We start from the raw sequence: 18,321 nt of genomic DNA, 5'->3' as shown, positions 1-18,321 counted from the left end.
CTGTGAGCCACAACAGTCTGGAGTCTGCTGGAAATGCTGGATACTCCTGTGGCATAATACTTGGGAGGGTCTCAAGAGTACTCCTAGATAAAACAAATGGCTATTGAACCTGGCAACCAGGGAGTCACAGGGAAACACTGCGACTGGCCGCATGTCCCATGCAGATCCAGTGAGATAAACCACGTAAATATTGCCTTTCCTTCCAGGTATCTTTCTCTAAATGTTTGTGGCTTTCCTGTTGTCTGTTAAACAGTCAATATCATCGTACAAAAATATTTGGAGTTCAACAACAACCACATAAACACTATGTGGTACTAGAACTGGGTGGTATTACAGAGAAAATGTCTTGAAATTGAGAAATCAGGGGAAAAGAGGTAAGTAGATGGAGAATCTAAAGACCATTGAAAAATCCCATGTCTCCAGAAACATATGTGAACAACTAAGATATTAGAATGTGATTTCTTCAAGAAAGCAAGAGAATCTATACAGAAAAAATATGTGCGCATTTTAATTATATCTTCTGATGTTGAGTTTTAGTTTCAGGTAGCATAAAAGCAGATTAGTTACCAGACTATGCCACTGAAATCAGAAGAAATTAAATCCCATCAATATGTGTCTTACAGGAAACAGTAACAACGCAAAGAATCTTTTGAAGGATACATACCACTATGGAGTTAAGTACATAACTGTAAATAGATTATTTCCATTAAATCCCTAATTTGAGACCAGACCTGAGAAGTCTTCTAAGAGTCAAAAATGAGAAGTGGACCACAAGGGGAATTCAATTTACATTTGGAAGAACTGAAAGAATTAATAAAGGCAGTAAAGTCTAAATACCAGGTAACAAGTTTTTGTGAAAGCATGGTGAAGACAAAGAATGCATGGAGTGGGTCTTCAAGCTGTACACAGAGACAAAGTATTTGTTGCAATGAATTTGTAAAATACAAGTAGAATAACTTCGCAAAAACATGAAAATACTCACAGCACATAACCATGAGCTTTTGGACACTACCACTGTACTTACAAGAAATAAAATATTTTTTAAAAACATTTTAAAAATTATAAAATGTACCTGTTGACAAATAAAGCAGATGTATTCTTAACAAAGGCCATGACACCACTAACATTCCCCACAGAAAATAAATTGTCCAAAATAAAGAGGATTTCAGCAGAAAGGATTTCATCTACTGTAGAAAAAGAAGGAACAACATTAATGAAGAGGACTTGGTTATGGAAACTGTTCAAGAGAAACCATGTCTATTGACTAGAATACTACATTAAACAGAAATGAAACATGTATTAAATATAAATTGGACATGGGTGCACAAATGAATTTGAGGCCTGAGACTAGAAAATGACTTGAATAGAAAAATCTAATGAAATAGAACACAGACAGCAAATCTTATCTCTCATTCTGGGAAGACAATTCCTAATAAGGGTATACATGAAATATATATGAAGATAAAACAAAACATCCTGACAGGTTAATCATTGGAATTATGTCAGAAAGAGGATTTCTATATTGAAATGAAAAACATAACAGATTGCAAGTTCTAGTGAAAGAATTGGTATTGTAGAAGAACAGCAAAACATGAAAAAAAAAATGGAAAGAAAAAGCATAAAAAAAGAAAACAGATGTGTAGAAGTGACAAAGGAACATCCAAATCATAATAAGCATCCAAATGCCATAAAGAAAATTATAAATTGAATAATACATGCACTGTTAATAATGTGAGCATTTTAAAATAAATAGATAACAGAAAGAAACATGTTACAGTGCATTAAATGAAAAAAGGATACACACAGGATTCTGGTGACATGCATATAAATATGCATAGATTATTTTCTCATACAGGGAAAATGTATATATTGATTACTGAAATGATCCAGAAAGGGCACTATTAGAAATTATGACTGCAAAGTCTGTAATTAGGCATGCAAAATTGACAGTGACATACAATGAGCCACAATGTAATTACCACAAGTTTAAAATTATATTATGGAAAACAGTGCTACAATTGTGGAAAAAAAAAAGTTACAATATCACCAACCAAATGAAGAGAAAGCATCCACATGAGTAATAAAAAATGAAGTCTGATGCAGTGTAAATTGCAGGAATTATTCAACCTTAATCTGAAGCTGTATAAGAAGGCAAAAACCTTCAATTAACCTGCCACTCTAATCCACACTGTCAGTTCTGGGGTGCTAACCACCTACCAAAGAACCCAGCATTAAATGCTATGAAGAACCATCCTGAGTCATCCTTCACAGACACTGCACAAATTTGAGATGCCTTTTCAAATAGTGAAGATCTCTTTCACCTGTACCAGTCAAGTCATAATGTATTAATATTTCCAAAGTTTAAAGGTCTTACCTCAGGTTACATCTGTTATTGACTTTGGACTGTGAAACCAACCTCTGCGCTCTCTGGCTCATGAAACATAGTCTTGAACAACCATAGACACTCATGTCCAAAACAGCCAGCACTTAATTCAGAGAACAAAAGATTTCTCCTTCACACATGTTGCAAGAAATACATGAGAGAGGTACCCACTCTTTATCATCAACCATTCCATTCCTGACTAAATTTATAGAGGAGCTAGGAAAAAAAACTTCTGCAAGGTCACTTGGGTGATGCAGAGACTATATATTTGAGACTACACAGACTAGGAGATCTCGCTGAGTAGAAGCAGCTTTAGTGTTGGATGACTGCTGCCTGTCAGTGCAGTCAGGATATCTACTCTCATCATCTGGAGTGATTGGCTTCACCAGCAATGGATAATGTGGGCTTTCCTTGTAGAGGTGCTGGAAGCAAGCTGAATGAGTTAGAAGTTCCTGGCAGGACATACCCAAAACAGTTAAGGGAAAACATCCCTCCAAAACTCAATCCCTCATCTATCAACCCCATATTCTTTCTCCACATCCATTCAGTATCTGTTTGCAGCATCAAGCAATGCTCAGACACACAGGTCCCGGAGGAGGTAGTATTTCCATGATGCAAACTTTGCCTTCCCCTTCAATGCCTAGGATGGCCTAGTGTTTGGAGAAAATCAGCTCATGAATGAAGAACAGCTTATTGAAGCTGAACATGAATGAAATACAGATAATGTTGACGGTCAGGGAAAAATCACTTTGAGAACTGGCATTTATCACACAGTGTTCTTTAGCTGAACATACATAATTTACTCTTTCTTGGTTTTCTGTAGCTTTGTACATAGCTCCATTGGTAATTTTTTAAAAAAATTATGTACTTGTACGTAACATTTTTTGTAGTCAACAGAATGGCTTACGTAGAAGTACAGACCAGCATAAATGCCATCATCTTTCATCTTCGATGCAAGATGTAATTGCCTTTAAATTATATTGGAGACAAGTACCAAAGCACAGACATCTTTCCAAAACAAACAGAAACAAACAAAAATCCAGTCAAACAAAAACATTACACACCATATGTGACAGAAGGAACACACCAGACATGGTAGATGTTAGTCTAGAAAGGCTAGAAAGTGCTTAGCATAACAACAGGAATTGAATAGACTCACACACTTGAAAGCCACTGCAAACTGTGAAATACTTTTGTTTTCTTGTAAATAAAAAACCTTCTTTCTGCCTCCAATCGAATCCTTCAATAGAAGGAATAATGGAAATCATTATATATCCCAATACAGTAAAGATTCAGACCTTTAGCCTTTCTCCTCAAAACAGCATGTATTCAGATTTTCTGTATATATCTCAAGACTGCAAAAAGGTGTAAGTATAGAAGTTTGTATTTCTTTCCCTGCATACATAAAAATTTATTTTCTTTCTATGTGAATTAATAAATTTATATAGCAAAAAGTTTATGTGCTTTTTCATTGCTTAACGTTTTACTTTCCAGATTATTTGGTCAGTGTTTGATTAGTACAATTATATACAGAGCTATTAAATCAGCTGTTTAGTAAAGTTCAAGAAGTTTATTAGTCTGCTCAATATTAAAGCATTTGCTTAAATATAAAAATATGATGACTTTCAACATTTAAGCAGCAAGTAAGGTACTCAGTCTTTCTAGACAAGCAATATAGTAGATCAGTAATCCATTTAAATATATATATCATTGTTAGGCAAACAATATGGAAAACGAATCAAAGAATCTTTTCGTATTCAAAAGTAAATACTTGTCTTAAATGTTATCTTTGCTAAAAGAGAATTAGCAACCTGCGCAGAAAAATGTAGTAAGAATTCCCTGATATAAGTAACTGTTTAATATTCACCTTATTCTTTTTCTCTGACACAGAACAGTAGCTAACCATATCTTAGCTTTGACATATATTATTGCTATTAATGTAATAAAAATAACTGTAATGTTTTGCTCTCTCTTTTTCATGTATTCCCTACAATGTACCACTGGTGGGCAGCAGCCAAGTGCAGTGTGGGTGAGAGGGACTGCAAGATCAAAATAAAACTTTACCAGTCAGCACATAAACTCAAGTAAACCACAGAGCTCCCGTTATAGGGTAAGAGGGTTCTTGTTCACAGATATTCTGCTTCAAAAATTCATCATACTGCTCTCAAAAAGTCAGACTGGCCACCGAAGTAATTTAGAAATTGATATCAAAAATGTCAGAAAAAGACACTAAGCAATAAAATTCATAGTAAAATAGCAGTGATTTTAGCAACCTCAGATGGCACAGTGCCTTCCGGTTTTAGTTATATTTGCAAAAAATGTAAGCTTTATTCACTGGCAAAAAAAAAAAAAAAATTATTGCAACAGTGGTCTGAACTTGTTGTCAAATCAAAAATTTAGAAGTGCAGGAGAAATCAGAAAAGGGAAAATATTTTAAAGTTACATGAATTCAAGAAAAAATAGTAAGAGACAAAACACTCTGGCATACCAGGGATTGCTGTCAGGAAAGGTGGGAAAACTCCTTCTTGTGCTGCTGAAGTGATGTATGATGTCAGGGAAGCATTTGTCCTGCATATTTAAATTAAAAACTCCCTGGAACCCTGAGAGCTTTTACTTGCTCAGCACAAAGAGGTTCTGTACTTGAAAGGTACTGTTAGGCACCACAGCAATGCCCAAAGCCAAAGGTAACAACTACATTTTCTACTTCATATTATAAGTAATTATTTCTTATTACTATACATAATTATTTTTAACTCAGTTACCAGTTTTATTATTACTACTGATTTGGATAGAATTGTAGTTGGAGGAAAAGATGTTTTCTTCCTCCCATCCTCTTGCACTTTTGCTCTTCAGTTTAGTCACTGAAGCTGATATTCACATGCTATATTTGTCAGCTTCTCCTACTACAGCCTATTTTAACAAACAACAAATGCTTCTTGAACCACCTTAAGTAGAATTTAACAGAGATGTTGTATACCATATGACTAGCTTTTAAACCTAAGCAACTTTTGCTGTGGATGTGCTGACTGTGACTATTTTTTCTTTAAAAGAGGAAAAATCCACATGTACAATCTATGAGCATCATTAGCACAGGTCAGTGTTTTTCAAATGCACTCACTTCCTAAATTTAAACAAAAAATCTATTATAACTGTGATAATAATCCATTTTGCAGTCATTTCATTTTACAGTTCTCTTCCACTCTCAATCTTCCATCCTTAGATCATGTGTAATGAGAAGAGCCCTCTCCACTACATTTTACAGATGAAGCTATTCTTGGTGTCCCTCTCCCCTGTTGCAGTAACTGTGAATGGAATTTCCTCCTTTTGTCTAACGCACATGAAGGTACATTCTCAAGTGTCAGTAAGTTTGCTTGAAGCGATCCAGGATTTATGAAAACTGTCTGCTTAGGATTGAATTTGGTTGATTGACATTAATATCTACCAGATTGTTAGCTTTAGTTGAAGCTTTGGGGACATTCATAGAGACTCCTGTGCCTCTGGACAGCTGTGAATTGATGCATCAGTTCCTCTTGCTATCTGGATACTTAACGGTATCTCAGTCTTCTGAAGATCTCATGAGGCTTAGACGAAGTTAGTCACATTTGGTTAAAATCAGCAGAAGCATTCAAAATTTGGGGAGATAACGGAGAGATAAATAGGCAGACAGGCACATATCAAATCACTTAGGAAACTTGTAAATCTTGAAAATGTGCAAGTACCAAGAAAATTTCATAGCAGAGAGATAAATGCTTTCATTGTGGAAACTTGAGAGATAAGAAGGTCCTGCTACATGCACTTTCTGGAGTCTATTCCTTCTTGGCTCTCTCTATGGTTCTCACAAAGATAGATCCAATTCCAGGTCCATTTCTTGTGCTCATATAGGAAGGATTTCTGGTTTTTGAGAACAGTTGAAAGAATCCAAACCATCTCCTCTTCCACTAGGAGAGCTCCTGGCCACGTAGTACTTTAAAAATCATATGACAGTATAGGGTGAGCAAACCTCTGAGGCTATGTGCTAGATCTGGAGACTACAGTGAATTAAGGTGGCCCACTTTTCTTTTTCTTCCACTACAGATTCTCTAAACAGCTCCTGATATTCCCAGTACAACACACCTCTGTGGATGCTCTTTTAGTAGCCTCAGTGTGTTAAGTAGTTGTGCCACACTGACAACATTTTCCTGTATGGTGCACGTGAGAAAAATTTCACTACCTAACTCTGCCAAAAACTGCAAGTAAAATTTAACGGGAAAAACATTTCTCCTAACTCTTAAAGAATTTCTGCTAAATCCAGTATGAGATCTCCTGTGAAAACAATGGAGGGATGAAAATTGCTTGAGGAAAAAGAAAATACGGGGAATCATTTCAAGAAGAAAAGGCAGGAAATCTAAAGTATAGGTATTGTTGTTATTCTTTCTCATAAATAATAATTTAAGTACACTACATGCTTGAAGCAGACACACGTGAATACTTTTTGTGGGAGCAGTGAAATTTACAAACTTTCCCACCACCTGCTCCCTATTTTCAGCTAACACACATGTCACTTATTCAGGTTCTCCTAACAGACATGGGATTATAAAATCTCTTATGCTTCCAAGTAACATTGGCCCAAGTGCATTTGCCTCTTCTGGGTTCTTCAAGATGGGACAGTTCTATGTTGCTTTTTACAAAAACATAAAGGTACAGCTGATATGAGTGTGTGTTCCCTTGTTCCCCCTATTTGTCTTAACAATGACAGTGTGGGATATGGTCTGTTTATGCACAATAGATAGTTAGACCACTCTAGGCCTCCATATTAGCATTTTCTCATCTGATATAAGTTCTGTCTGGCTCTGGTCTGACACTGAGAATGGCTTTAAGACACAGACAAAGAAAGAAATTAAAAAAAAAAAAAAAGATATATTTAAAAACAAGTTGGTCAATAATTGGATGAATATGAGCCAGCAATGTGTCCAGGTGGCCAAGGCCAGTAGCATCCTGTCTTGTATCAGAAATAGTGTGGCCACTAGTAATAAGGAAGTGATCATCCCCCTGCACTCGGCACTGGTGAGGCCTCACCTTAAATACTACATTCAATTTTGGGTTCCTTACTGCAAGAAAGACATTGAGGTGCTGGAGCGTGTCCAAAGAAGGACAATGAAGCTGGTGAAAGGTCTGGAGAACAAGTCTTATGAGGAGCAGCTGAGGGAACTAGGAGTGTTCAGCCTGGAGAATGATGTTATCCCTCTCTACAGCTACCTGAAAGGAGGCTGCAGTGAGGTGGCTATTGGTCTCTTCTCCCAAGTAATGAGTGACAGGACAAGAAGAAACAGCCTCAAGTTGCACCAGATTAGGTTTAGATTGGATATCAGGAAAAAACTATTCACTGAAAGGGTTGTCAAGCATTGGAACAGGTTGCTCAGGGAAGTGGTTAAGTCTTCTCTTTTTACCTACACTGGGGCAGAAAGAAGGACCAGCTGGCTCATGTACATAGGTCCAAACACTACTCAAAGCTGACACAAATTCATTAGAATGGGGGATATAGCTCTTCCAGGAGATGTGCTATCCTAGCTTGTCCCTACTATATATCTGAGATGTTATTTCTTGAGTTTATAATCAATATAATTCCTGCATTGAGGGATTCAATGTCTGCCTAGCAATTTCACGAATTTTTGCTATTTAAACTTTTGATTATATCCACTACAAATAAACCATCCGACTTACACATTATTTTTATGCCTTGTGTCAACATTAGATACAGTAGATATATTAAATGTGATTTCCCACAAACAAGGATAAAGAATACAATACTTGATGTTGATCTATAGTTGGCCAAAAGTTAACAATGAGCGACTGCCAAAATTGAGAAAGTGAGTTATTAGTACATAATAACAATGATTTTTTTTTTTTTTTTTTTTTTTTAAGAAATCCCTTTTACTTAAATAGAATGCTTAAAATCACCTTCATATTGCTGGGATAAATTCACACTGCAATTACTAACTTTCTATTAAAATAAATCCGTACCCTTCACTTTACAAGCAAAAAGACAGATACCTCCATTTCACTATTACAAAACACAGACAAACTACATCTGAAATAGTTACATGGAGTGGTTTCCTCTTTTATGCATCATACAGCATATTTGCCATTTCAGTTTTCAGGGACATTTGTGGTGTAGGAGCCAAATCAAAGCAAATAACATGATTTAATCCTTTGACTGAGTAGAAAGAAAAACGTTAATAAAATGCTTACCATCATACATAGACTTGTATTTTAAAAGGTATGTAACAATATATTTTTTAAAAACCCTACAGGAATAATAGTAGTTTGTAGTTGTACAGTGGTATGGTATTCTTCATCCTAAAGATACCAAAACAACCCTTACAATCAACATGTAAAAAGTGATGAAATGAAGCTACTTTTAGACTTCAGGATAATATTTTGGGATATACACCAGTATTTGCAATATACTTGCAATGACAAGAAAAGAAGGAAAGAAAGGAAAGGTTTGAGATAAAAAGCAGCAAGTGAAGAAAAAACACACAGTAAAGATAAATGTACAGATGTAATTCAGAAAAGTTAATGACCAAGTGATAACCTTCCTCATATCCCCCTAAAAAACCCCTGAGAGTTTGGTAAGAACAAGAAATTGAAGAGTAATAATAGCATAGTGCAAAGGGTAGGGTTAAAACGAGAAAGTTTTATGCTTAACAACATACATATAGAACCACAATTTTCACTGCAAACAGACGAGACAAATGTTGGATGCAATTGATACAAGTGGAATTTGAAACATGACAATATCCAGTTGCAGTTTTGCCAAAGCTGGAAGTTGGTTCTTCCCATATGTTAGTTTAATCCTTCATCATGTTGACAGTACCTCATGTCATCAACATATTTTATCATTTTAACATATTTTGTTTCATAATAAAAGCATTCAATAAGATCTGTGCTTAAAGAAATTCTCTCTAGCTTCAAAGGTTCTTCTCTTTTTATTGTCTGGATCTACTGTGGTGAATCAATTCATCTTAAGTCTTCTCAAAGACTTACTTCTTCTTGGTGTCAGTATAAAGCTCTGGTGTTTCTCCTTTTCTTTTGCTATCTTTTTGTCCCTTAAATAAGTGATTTTATCTTGCCAGTCCTTCAGAAAGCCTCCATTTAACTTCAGAGTTCAAAATTTTCCCACCTGTATATAGGTCAGTGACCTGATAATATTTTGAAGGGTGACATATTTCTCTCCACATTTTCTATTTCAATTTGTTAAAAGAATCAGCCTCTGGCCCTGCTGGTTGTGAAGAAAAAATGAACAGAATGAAAATGTATCTGTCTGAGTCTGAAATCTTGAAACAAAAGCTTTTGGACCTTGAGTTACCTTCTCCTTTGAGTCTAGTAGTACTATTTCAAGTATCTTGCTATGATGGTTAAAATGCTAACACTTTTACAATCATAAAATTACCTCTGCCGAAAGTACAGAGAAGGAAGAGAACAGATCGTGTTAAGAAAGGCTCTTAATATGTGTAGTGTTCAGCCTGGTGCCGCTTGTGGATGATGCTCTGAAGAATTTCACCACCTGTTCCATCTCCTGATCCCTAGGAAGAAGCTAGAGGAAAGAAAAGCCCCAAGGAATATTTTGCAGGTCTCATTGGTATACATATGCATGTACGATTTTTCCCCAGATCAGCATTTTACAAGTGACACTCAGACTCAGAAAGCAGTCATTATTGATTAATTTTTTATCACTTTTCTTTACAGTGCGCTCGGAAATAGTCTCCTTTGCAGATTTCACAGAACTCTGAGCCCAGAGACCTTAAGTATCTGTGTACTGTACCCATACTCTGAAACATACTTGCTGGGTGGGAGCCAGCCCCAGGAACCTAGCAAAGCACATACCATTATATTTTTAACATCAGTAACTAGTCACATCTCGAATAGCTAGAATTTAGTCTGTGGGCAAAACCTGGGATGGTACCACTGCTTTCATCATCTCATCGCAGGCTCCAGCCCTCGCGAGTATATGGCCTGGAGACTAGCTTTGGCTTTCTTTCCCAAAATAGCATTATGAGTCAGAACTGCTTTTCATATAGGAGAGAGAGATACATTGTGGTTTGAGCAGACAAAAACTTTATTTTTTCCTCTTCCTTGTTTTTGGGTGTTTTGTTGTTCATGTTTTATGTTTTTTTAAATGAAAAAAAAAAAAAAAAAAAAAAAAAAGATGAGGCAAAGTACTTGTACGCTTAACTAATTTACTGAGTTGTGTTTTGCATCAGCGTTTCACTGTGGATGAAAAATTGAGATTAAGAAATTGTGCATGTAGTTAAATTTGGCACCATCTGATAAAATCCCACTTAGCTGTGAATGTATGCTTTTTCCATTCCATTTGGTCAATGAATGCCAGCTGTATAGAGCAAAGTGGACAAAATTGAGATTATGACATCATGAATACAAAATATAGAATTACTGATTTCTGTATTACATGTATCTTTAGATAAAATATATTTTTTAGCAACTGAACTTTGACATATACAATTTCTTCAGGTAAAATAAACTGAAATTTTCTCATACTTAATGCAAATATTCTTTCATGATGTAAAATTTTATAGTAAGCCACTTCAAGCCTAATCATCCTTTTCTCTCTAAAGATACCATTTTTAACTCACTTAACACCTAATTAAATATTATTGTCCACCTTGACAAAAGACAAATACCAAGAATATTTTGCAAGAGATTACTTATGATAATGAGATCTGGAAGTGATTGATTTAGAGACGTACATAAACATTGCCAGTCTGCTGTATACAGATTAAGAAAATTCTATCGAAATTGCATTACAAGAGCAATCACATATATGGTAGCTGTTACCTGTTGAGCTTTTCTAGGGTGTGAGAGAAGAGAAACTACAACTTTTTTCTTGTCAATAGCTGGTTAGACACTTATCTATACTCCTAATACTTTTGTTACACTGTTAAACCAAATCAGTGAAACATCTGAACTGGAATAATTCAACTTCCTCATGAAGTCAGCTTTCCACATTAATACAGAAAGAAAACACGTGTCTGGCCTTTTTCAGAGGTTATACTTTGATTGCTTATTATAAGCCTACTTTGTACACAAATATCAATGATGCATAAGATCTTGTACAGTCTAATGAATCACAAAGTTTAAAATGCAGTTACAACACTGAATGCTGTGTACTTTTTACATCTCAATGCTATTATTTTCAAGCTGCATACAAAGGAAAAACCTCCACTTGGTAATTAACTTATTCTCTAGTTTCCATCTCAGCTAGAGCCTTATATGTCCTCATTATCTAAGGCTCATCTACACCAGCAAATAGTGCAGCATTATAGGTACAGACCTGTTAAACAAAGGAATCTGTGCTGAAGACAGGACTATATGCTGTCTCCTACAAACATTTTGGAGTAATTTATTTAGATAAGCTCTATGACTATTGAACAGCTCACTGAGTATTGGTGGTTGCAGATTGTGAAGTATACTCCTGGAGTGGACCTTCTGGTTTAGTTTCAACCAATATCTAGCCCATGTGCTTTAAGATATGTGCCAAAGCATTTTAAGTGATTATGGTGTCAAGATTCACTTCAGATCCACAGTAAAAGTTTAGTTTGACATAGCTTAAGTCTTAAAAAGCATTAAGGAAAAGCAAAGATGAGTGTAAAACACTTTTTCATAAAAGGATGTATATACTTTTCTCATTATATCATAAGTGATTTTTTTTCAGAAAATCAAGAATAAAACATTGCTGATATACTTAAAAACAGATATATATAAAAAATACATATTATTCAAATATTTGCAGTGATCATATGATCAACTATCTGTTACTAAAACATATGAGATCTGTCTTCAAAAGTACTTTTTAGGATTCAAATAAATATTTGCTCCCTAGAAAGAAAATTTTAGTTAATTTTAAGACATTTCATTAAGTATTCTAAGCTTAAATATATACATATATATGTATATATATTTATTCCTGAAAAATAATCAGATATTAGGAAAATTCAACCAGCTGAATCCTTATTCCTGCTCAGTAGTTCAAGGAGTCTACACAAAGGAAATTATATACTATTAGGAGTTGTTAACTGAATATTTAAACCTGGCAATGATGACCAGCTAAACTGTAGCTTTAATATATATATGTTGAACCAAATAAATCTTACAGTTCATCTATGATCTTTGCAAGGAAAATGTTCCTAGAAGCATCTAACAGCCTAGTAAATGAGGAATATGATTCTAAAGATCTTAAGATATCATGACGTTTTCAGAATTTCCACTACCCCTCTGTTTCCACTAGTACAGTTTGAATCACAGAATAACAGAGCTACAGAATCCTCAGTGGGGAGTGGCCTCAGTGAGTCCCCAGCACTGCCTCCCACCTGAAATGTGACTAACAACCAACAACAGAACAGATGAGCCATAGGTTTGCACAGCCAAGTCTTGCAAGCTTCTTAGGAGGGAGCCTCTGCAGTTGCTCAGGATCCCCTGCTCCAATGCAGCATGAGTCTCCCAGTGCGCAAGCACTGCCATTTTTATCATGTCCCCCTCCACACCATCCTGAAAGCATCCTGTGGGTGTTGTGATGTCACCTCTATTCTGTTCTGCAGGGAATTCTCTGACTTATTTTACCTATCTGTACAGTATCTTCAATCGTATTGATTACACCTTAGTCCTCCACCTCCCTCTCTTTATCATTCCTGATATTTCATTGCCTACTGCATTGTTGCTTCCCTAAAGCTAGTGTTCTGTCTCTTACCCGAAAGGTGGTGAGGGAGACCCATTTAATTTTCAACAGTTTTTATTAGATCATCAGATTTTATGCAGTTAGATCTACTGCTGCAGTTACTGAATCATGGCCAGGGCTCTGGGAGCATGCTTTAGAGACTTTAAGTAACTGAATACTACCACAGATTTAGGAGGGCTCCTCAAGCAATTTATTACCTTTACCATAAGAAAAAAAAAAAAAAAAAAAAAAAAAAAGACTTCTAACTTCAATTTGTCTCATTTCAACTTCTAATGACTGACATGCATTTTTCACACAGGTTAAAGAACTTAAAATCTTTCCTGCATGCATGTCCCAAGGTTATCTCCCATCTCCATCTCTGGAAAAACACAGTAGATTGAGATTTTACTACTTCCTTCATTTAAGGAAATATACCCAGGTCCTGAGTCATTCTCCTTCAGGTATAGGGGATGTCCCTTGCAAGACAACTACAGTTCCTAATATTCTTCTCACTATTCTCTTGTTGAAAGCAAAACATTAGAGGCGACCAACATACCTATGACTATTCTCAACACCCGAAAGGTATTAGCTTAAAAAAAAAATCTTTGTAAAGATTTAAAAGAATGGTTTATAAAATACATTCCTGTTAGGAAAACAAAGGTGGCTTCTCCTTACTTCAGCAGTACAGGCATGTTTTCTATCAGATGATAGACAGAGGGATTTAAGCAGAGCTATCCAAGTATTGGTTTCTGCCCTGAATGTTGTACTAATAAGATTTGGAAGAGTCTTGAGAGAAGTTTGGCTACAGAACATTTAGGAATCACAGGGACCTTTTGGCTTTACATCTATGAATTGCAAAAGTACATACAATCAACTGTGAAAGACATTCCATTTCTGTTATATAAATGAAATAGCAAGAAGGAAAATAATACAACTTCTTACTTTCCCACAAAAACTACAAGGCTGGATGCCAAGAGACTGTAAGGATTTTATTGCTTAAATAATAACTGGCTGTAATGATCTGGACTCTGCAACATGTTTATTCTGATGCAAAGCCAACAACATTTTTCTGAAAAGCTAGAAGAAACCCATCTTTCTCCTGACGAGACAGTTAACTGCCCTCTGCCTAGAATGGTCATAAATTGGTAATTTACACAAGGTCATGAGAAAGCACAGGAGCAGAGCCCTGTGGCCTTCCATGTCACATCAATGAGGACAATCCAGACTCTTCCATAAACCAAGCAGCCTCCTCCCTGAGTGTCACTTAGGCTTGATTTGTTCCAACACAGGCATGAGGTTTGTCGGTTTATTCCTGACTACAACCTTGCTAACATGTTTGCAGTCTCAAGCAAAAGTTTGCATTTCCATCCTTAGCACCAAAGTATGAGGGTTAAAAACCATTTTTGAAATGAAAACTTAAACATCATCCAAGATTCTTGAGGTAGTGTCCTGAGTATAAGTTTTTGCCTTAACCTAGACAAACTCCAGAGTAAAACCAATACATCTATAAAGAATAATGCCAATAAAACAATTAAGACTGCCATCTTCCAAATGATATCTGGTCATATTTTACACAGCCACATACTCTCACCCAGAAAACCTGTTCTGTATGTCAAGTCACTTTGGCTTCTTAAGCTGGTGGACCTAAGTTTGCAGATGGAATTTGTCACAGTACCCTTACCTATTTTCTTTCACTAGAAATCCCATGGGGAGAAAAATCTGATCCAGGAGAAAACGGTCATCACCTTATTACTGATTCACTTTTCTGAATATATTTCCACATTCATCAGGCTGGAAATATTAAAATTTAAGCACACACCCGTTCAAGTCAGGTTGTGTTTGACTACTTCTGGCTTTGGATGGTAGTCACTATCAATCTTTAACTTCTGTTTGTTCAGGGAATGTCTTTTAACCCATAAGGTACTCATTAATGTGAATGACCTGGAGGTCTCTGCAGACTGAAGTGGTTCTACTGGTTGAAACTTAAACCCACTGTCTGGTCTTACTGTTGTTTTTGAAAATTCTAAGCAGTGATTTCCTTGTCCTAAAGTGCTCATGTCATTAAGGACCAAGTCTTTGAAGTCATAGCTCAGACATTTCCACTATCCTACATTGTTATCTACATATCTATTCATCTGTATCCTGGGTTATAGTAACAGGACTGTTGCCAGTAGGCCAAGGGAAGTTATTTTTCCTCTTCACTTAGAAATCATTTGCACCATCTAGAATATTGAGACTGGTTTTGGGCTCAGAAAATAAAAATGTTGATTGAATGAATCAGGTACAGCATAGGGACCACTGAGATGGTCAGAGGCCGGAGCATTTGTCATTTAAGGAGAGTCTGAGGCAATAGGGCTTGTTCAGTGTGGGGAAGAGACAGCTTTGAGAGGACCCAATATCAACTCCAGCACCTAAAAGGAGCTTTTTGGGGAAATAAAGCCAGACTCTTCTCACTGGTGCATGGTGGGAGGATTAGAGCCAAAGGCATAAGCTAAAACAGGAGAGGTTCAATCAAGCTAAGGCTGTGCAAGCCTAACCCTTACACATTTCAAGGTTTTAAAAAACAGATATATCCGTGATCAATCCAGTCTGACCTCATAGATGACCCTACTTTGAGTGGGAGGTTGAACTAGAGCCCTCCTGATGTCCCTTCCTACCTGCATTATTCTGTGAACCTACCATCTTATGTTGTGACTCAGATATAGCTTTTCACAGCTTCATCTTAATATCTCTTATTGGAACATAAATGGAATAATTACACATGAAAATGTAGTCTGATCCATAATGATCACAGCTATGTTGTTCACAGAGGGTTTCTTCATCAGACTAAACTTAGTTTCTGAAAGAAAAATAACAGCTGTTAAAGATGGAAGATTCTATATTCTATTTATTATTCAGATTTCATTCCAGCTTTAACCAATTTTTCTATTACCAGACATAACTTAATTCCTGGTTTATATGTCAAGATCTGCATAGAAAACTCAAACATCACCACAGATGGTGGGTATGTTTTTGTGACCATTTGTAATGTGATAGTTTGTGGGTCAATCCACAATAAATGGGCATCTGGAATGGCCATTAAGGTTTGTCAAAATTATTACACATCTTCAAATGATGGTGGGGATGGGTGGGTTAGAACTTAACCTCAGTAATAAGATCCATCCATAATTGGCAGAGAATGTAACAATACCCCAGCTGTGCCAAACCAAGAGCAAGGATTCTCCACCGTGCCAAAAGAAAACAAGCTTGTTTAGGATCTATTCCCAGAGGAGGAAGCGCTGAATCAGTCAGGTCATGAAGAAAACTTAGTCTTAGCAGATTAAAGAAAGTCTTTCCACAGGTAAAAACTGGCTGAGAAACACAACAGAGAAAGTAGAAATATATGGTCAGTTTTCAACATGGAGAGAAGTAATTTGTGGAGTTCATAAGGGTCAGTACTAGGACTATTCTGATAAATCTGTTCAGAATTGGACTAGAGCAGAGGGTAAGCTCTGAAGTGACTGGTGGTTTGCTGATGCCTGCTGTCTCATGAGAAGGTGGCACTAGCCCTTCCCCCTCTCCTGGCCACTGCCAGAAGACTGGCTCTTTTGATATATCACATAAAGGTATAACTCATAGGAGACAAAAACACTCTTAAACTTATGCAGAGCCAGAGCAGAAGAGCAATTAAATGGAAAAGATGGTCAGGTAGGTATGCTTCTGCACAGTAATATTTTAATGCATGTCTCTTTGCAATATTGTCAACCTTTCCACTTCAGCTATGCAGAATGGCTTCTTCTAGGAGTAAGTACAAAATAATAGAATCCAAGAACATAGCAATGATTAAAAAAGCTCATTTTTTAAAAAAGAAAAGTCCTTAAAGAACCAGAACCATAAGTCAAACTCCATCAAGCTAACATTGAAGAAGAGAGTTGCTTACTGTAAAGACTAGATAGATGTCTGCATCTTCTGCTATGCCTGGGACAACAAAGAGATAATATAGGTAGGTAGAGGTGGTAGCAGTATGAAAGGAAGTTGCAAGTAACATTGAAAGGGGTGAAAAGTATCATCAAATTGGTGCTGAGATACAAGAAAAGAATTTCTGTCAGCATTGTTATGCCATTTCTTTGAATGTCTTAAGTGAAGCCATCCAAACTTTCCTTAGAGCAATACTGTGTCCTCACAGTGCTGAGTTTTAGTATTTACCAACACAGTGAGGTCAGCAAGAAGGTGCAAATTTCTCAGACTGAACAAACACATCTATGCCAGGAGAAGTCTTAGTGCAAACCTGACCCCAGAGATTTCATGGACAATGGATGCTTTTTTGTCTCAGCAGCCACTCTAGTTTGATTATTCATTTTCTACACATGTGGGGAAAAATAAGGTCATTAACTTATTACATGCTATTAATGTTAAATAACAATAAAAAGGCAACATCTTATTTGTTAATATAATATCTTTTGTACAACTGTCACAATACTGGGAAACTGAAGGGCTTAATCTTTGATATTACATATTTACAAGCCTTGCAGATCAAACTCAAATGGTATTTCAACCATACTTTACCTAGAGCAAGAAATGTCTAGGCGGATAGCCCAGAGCATATTTAGATCTGCCCTGCAGTCAGTGAGACACATGAAGTGAGTATACAATGTCAAAGAACTGTAAAAATAAGTCAGCTAGAATATAATTGGCTTGGATCATAGGTCTACAGGGCTAAGGCACTCGAGCCATTGGTAAATTACACAGCCATTTTTACTTGATTTCCTGTTTCTTCAACTCTGAAGTGATAATTCTGTTGAAGATGATAAAGACTGTTGAGGAGATTTTATTTAATACAGATGGACATGTTAATGCAGAGTGATCTACCCATCCCTCCAATTAGCCTACTAGGTGCAGCTTGATATAAAGCAGAGACTGGAGCCCTGAGGACATAAAGCAAGACAGGGAGAGCAACATAGCTCAGCATGTTTTCAGGAAATCCAATTATTTGTCTGAAGCTTTGAATTCAAAAGTGGATTCAGAAAGTCCTAAAGCAATTATGATTTGCACTGAAAGAGACTGGCTAAAGCCAGCAGCTAAACGTTTGTATTGTTTTTGGCTTGTGTGCTCCATTTATACAGTAAGACCCTTTAGCACAATCACTTCAGCATGTAACTGAAATGAGTTTAGTTTTCAATAGGATTCTTCTTTCAAATAAGTTGATAAGAAACACACCAGCTTTTTTTATTTTTAGTACAGACAGAAG

This window comes from Tyto alba, unplaced genomic scaffold (assembly GCF_018691265.1).
Source record: "Tyto alba isolate M040663 unplaced genomic scaffold, T.alba_DEE_v4.0 Super-Scaffold_27, whole genome shotgun sequence".
Classification (NCBI taxonomy): domain Eukaryota; kingdom Metazoa; phylum Chordata; class Aves; order Strigiformes; family Tytonidae; genus Tyto; species Tyto alba.
Note: the sequence above shows the minus strand (reverse complement) of the source record.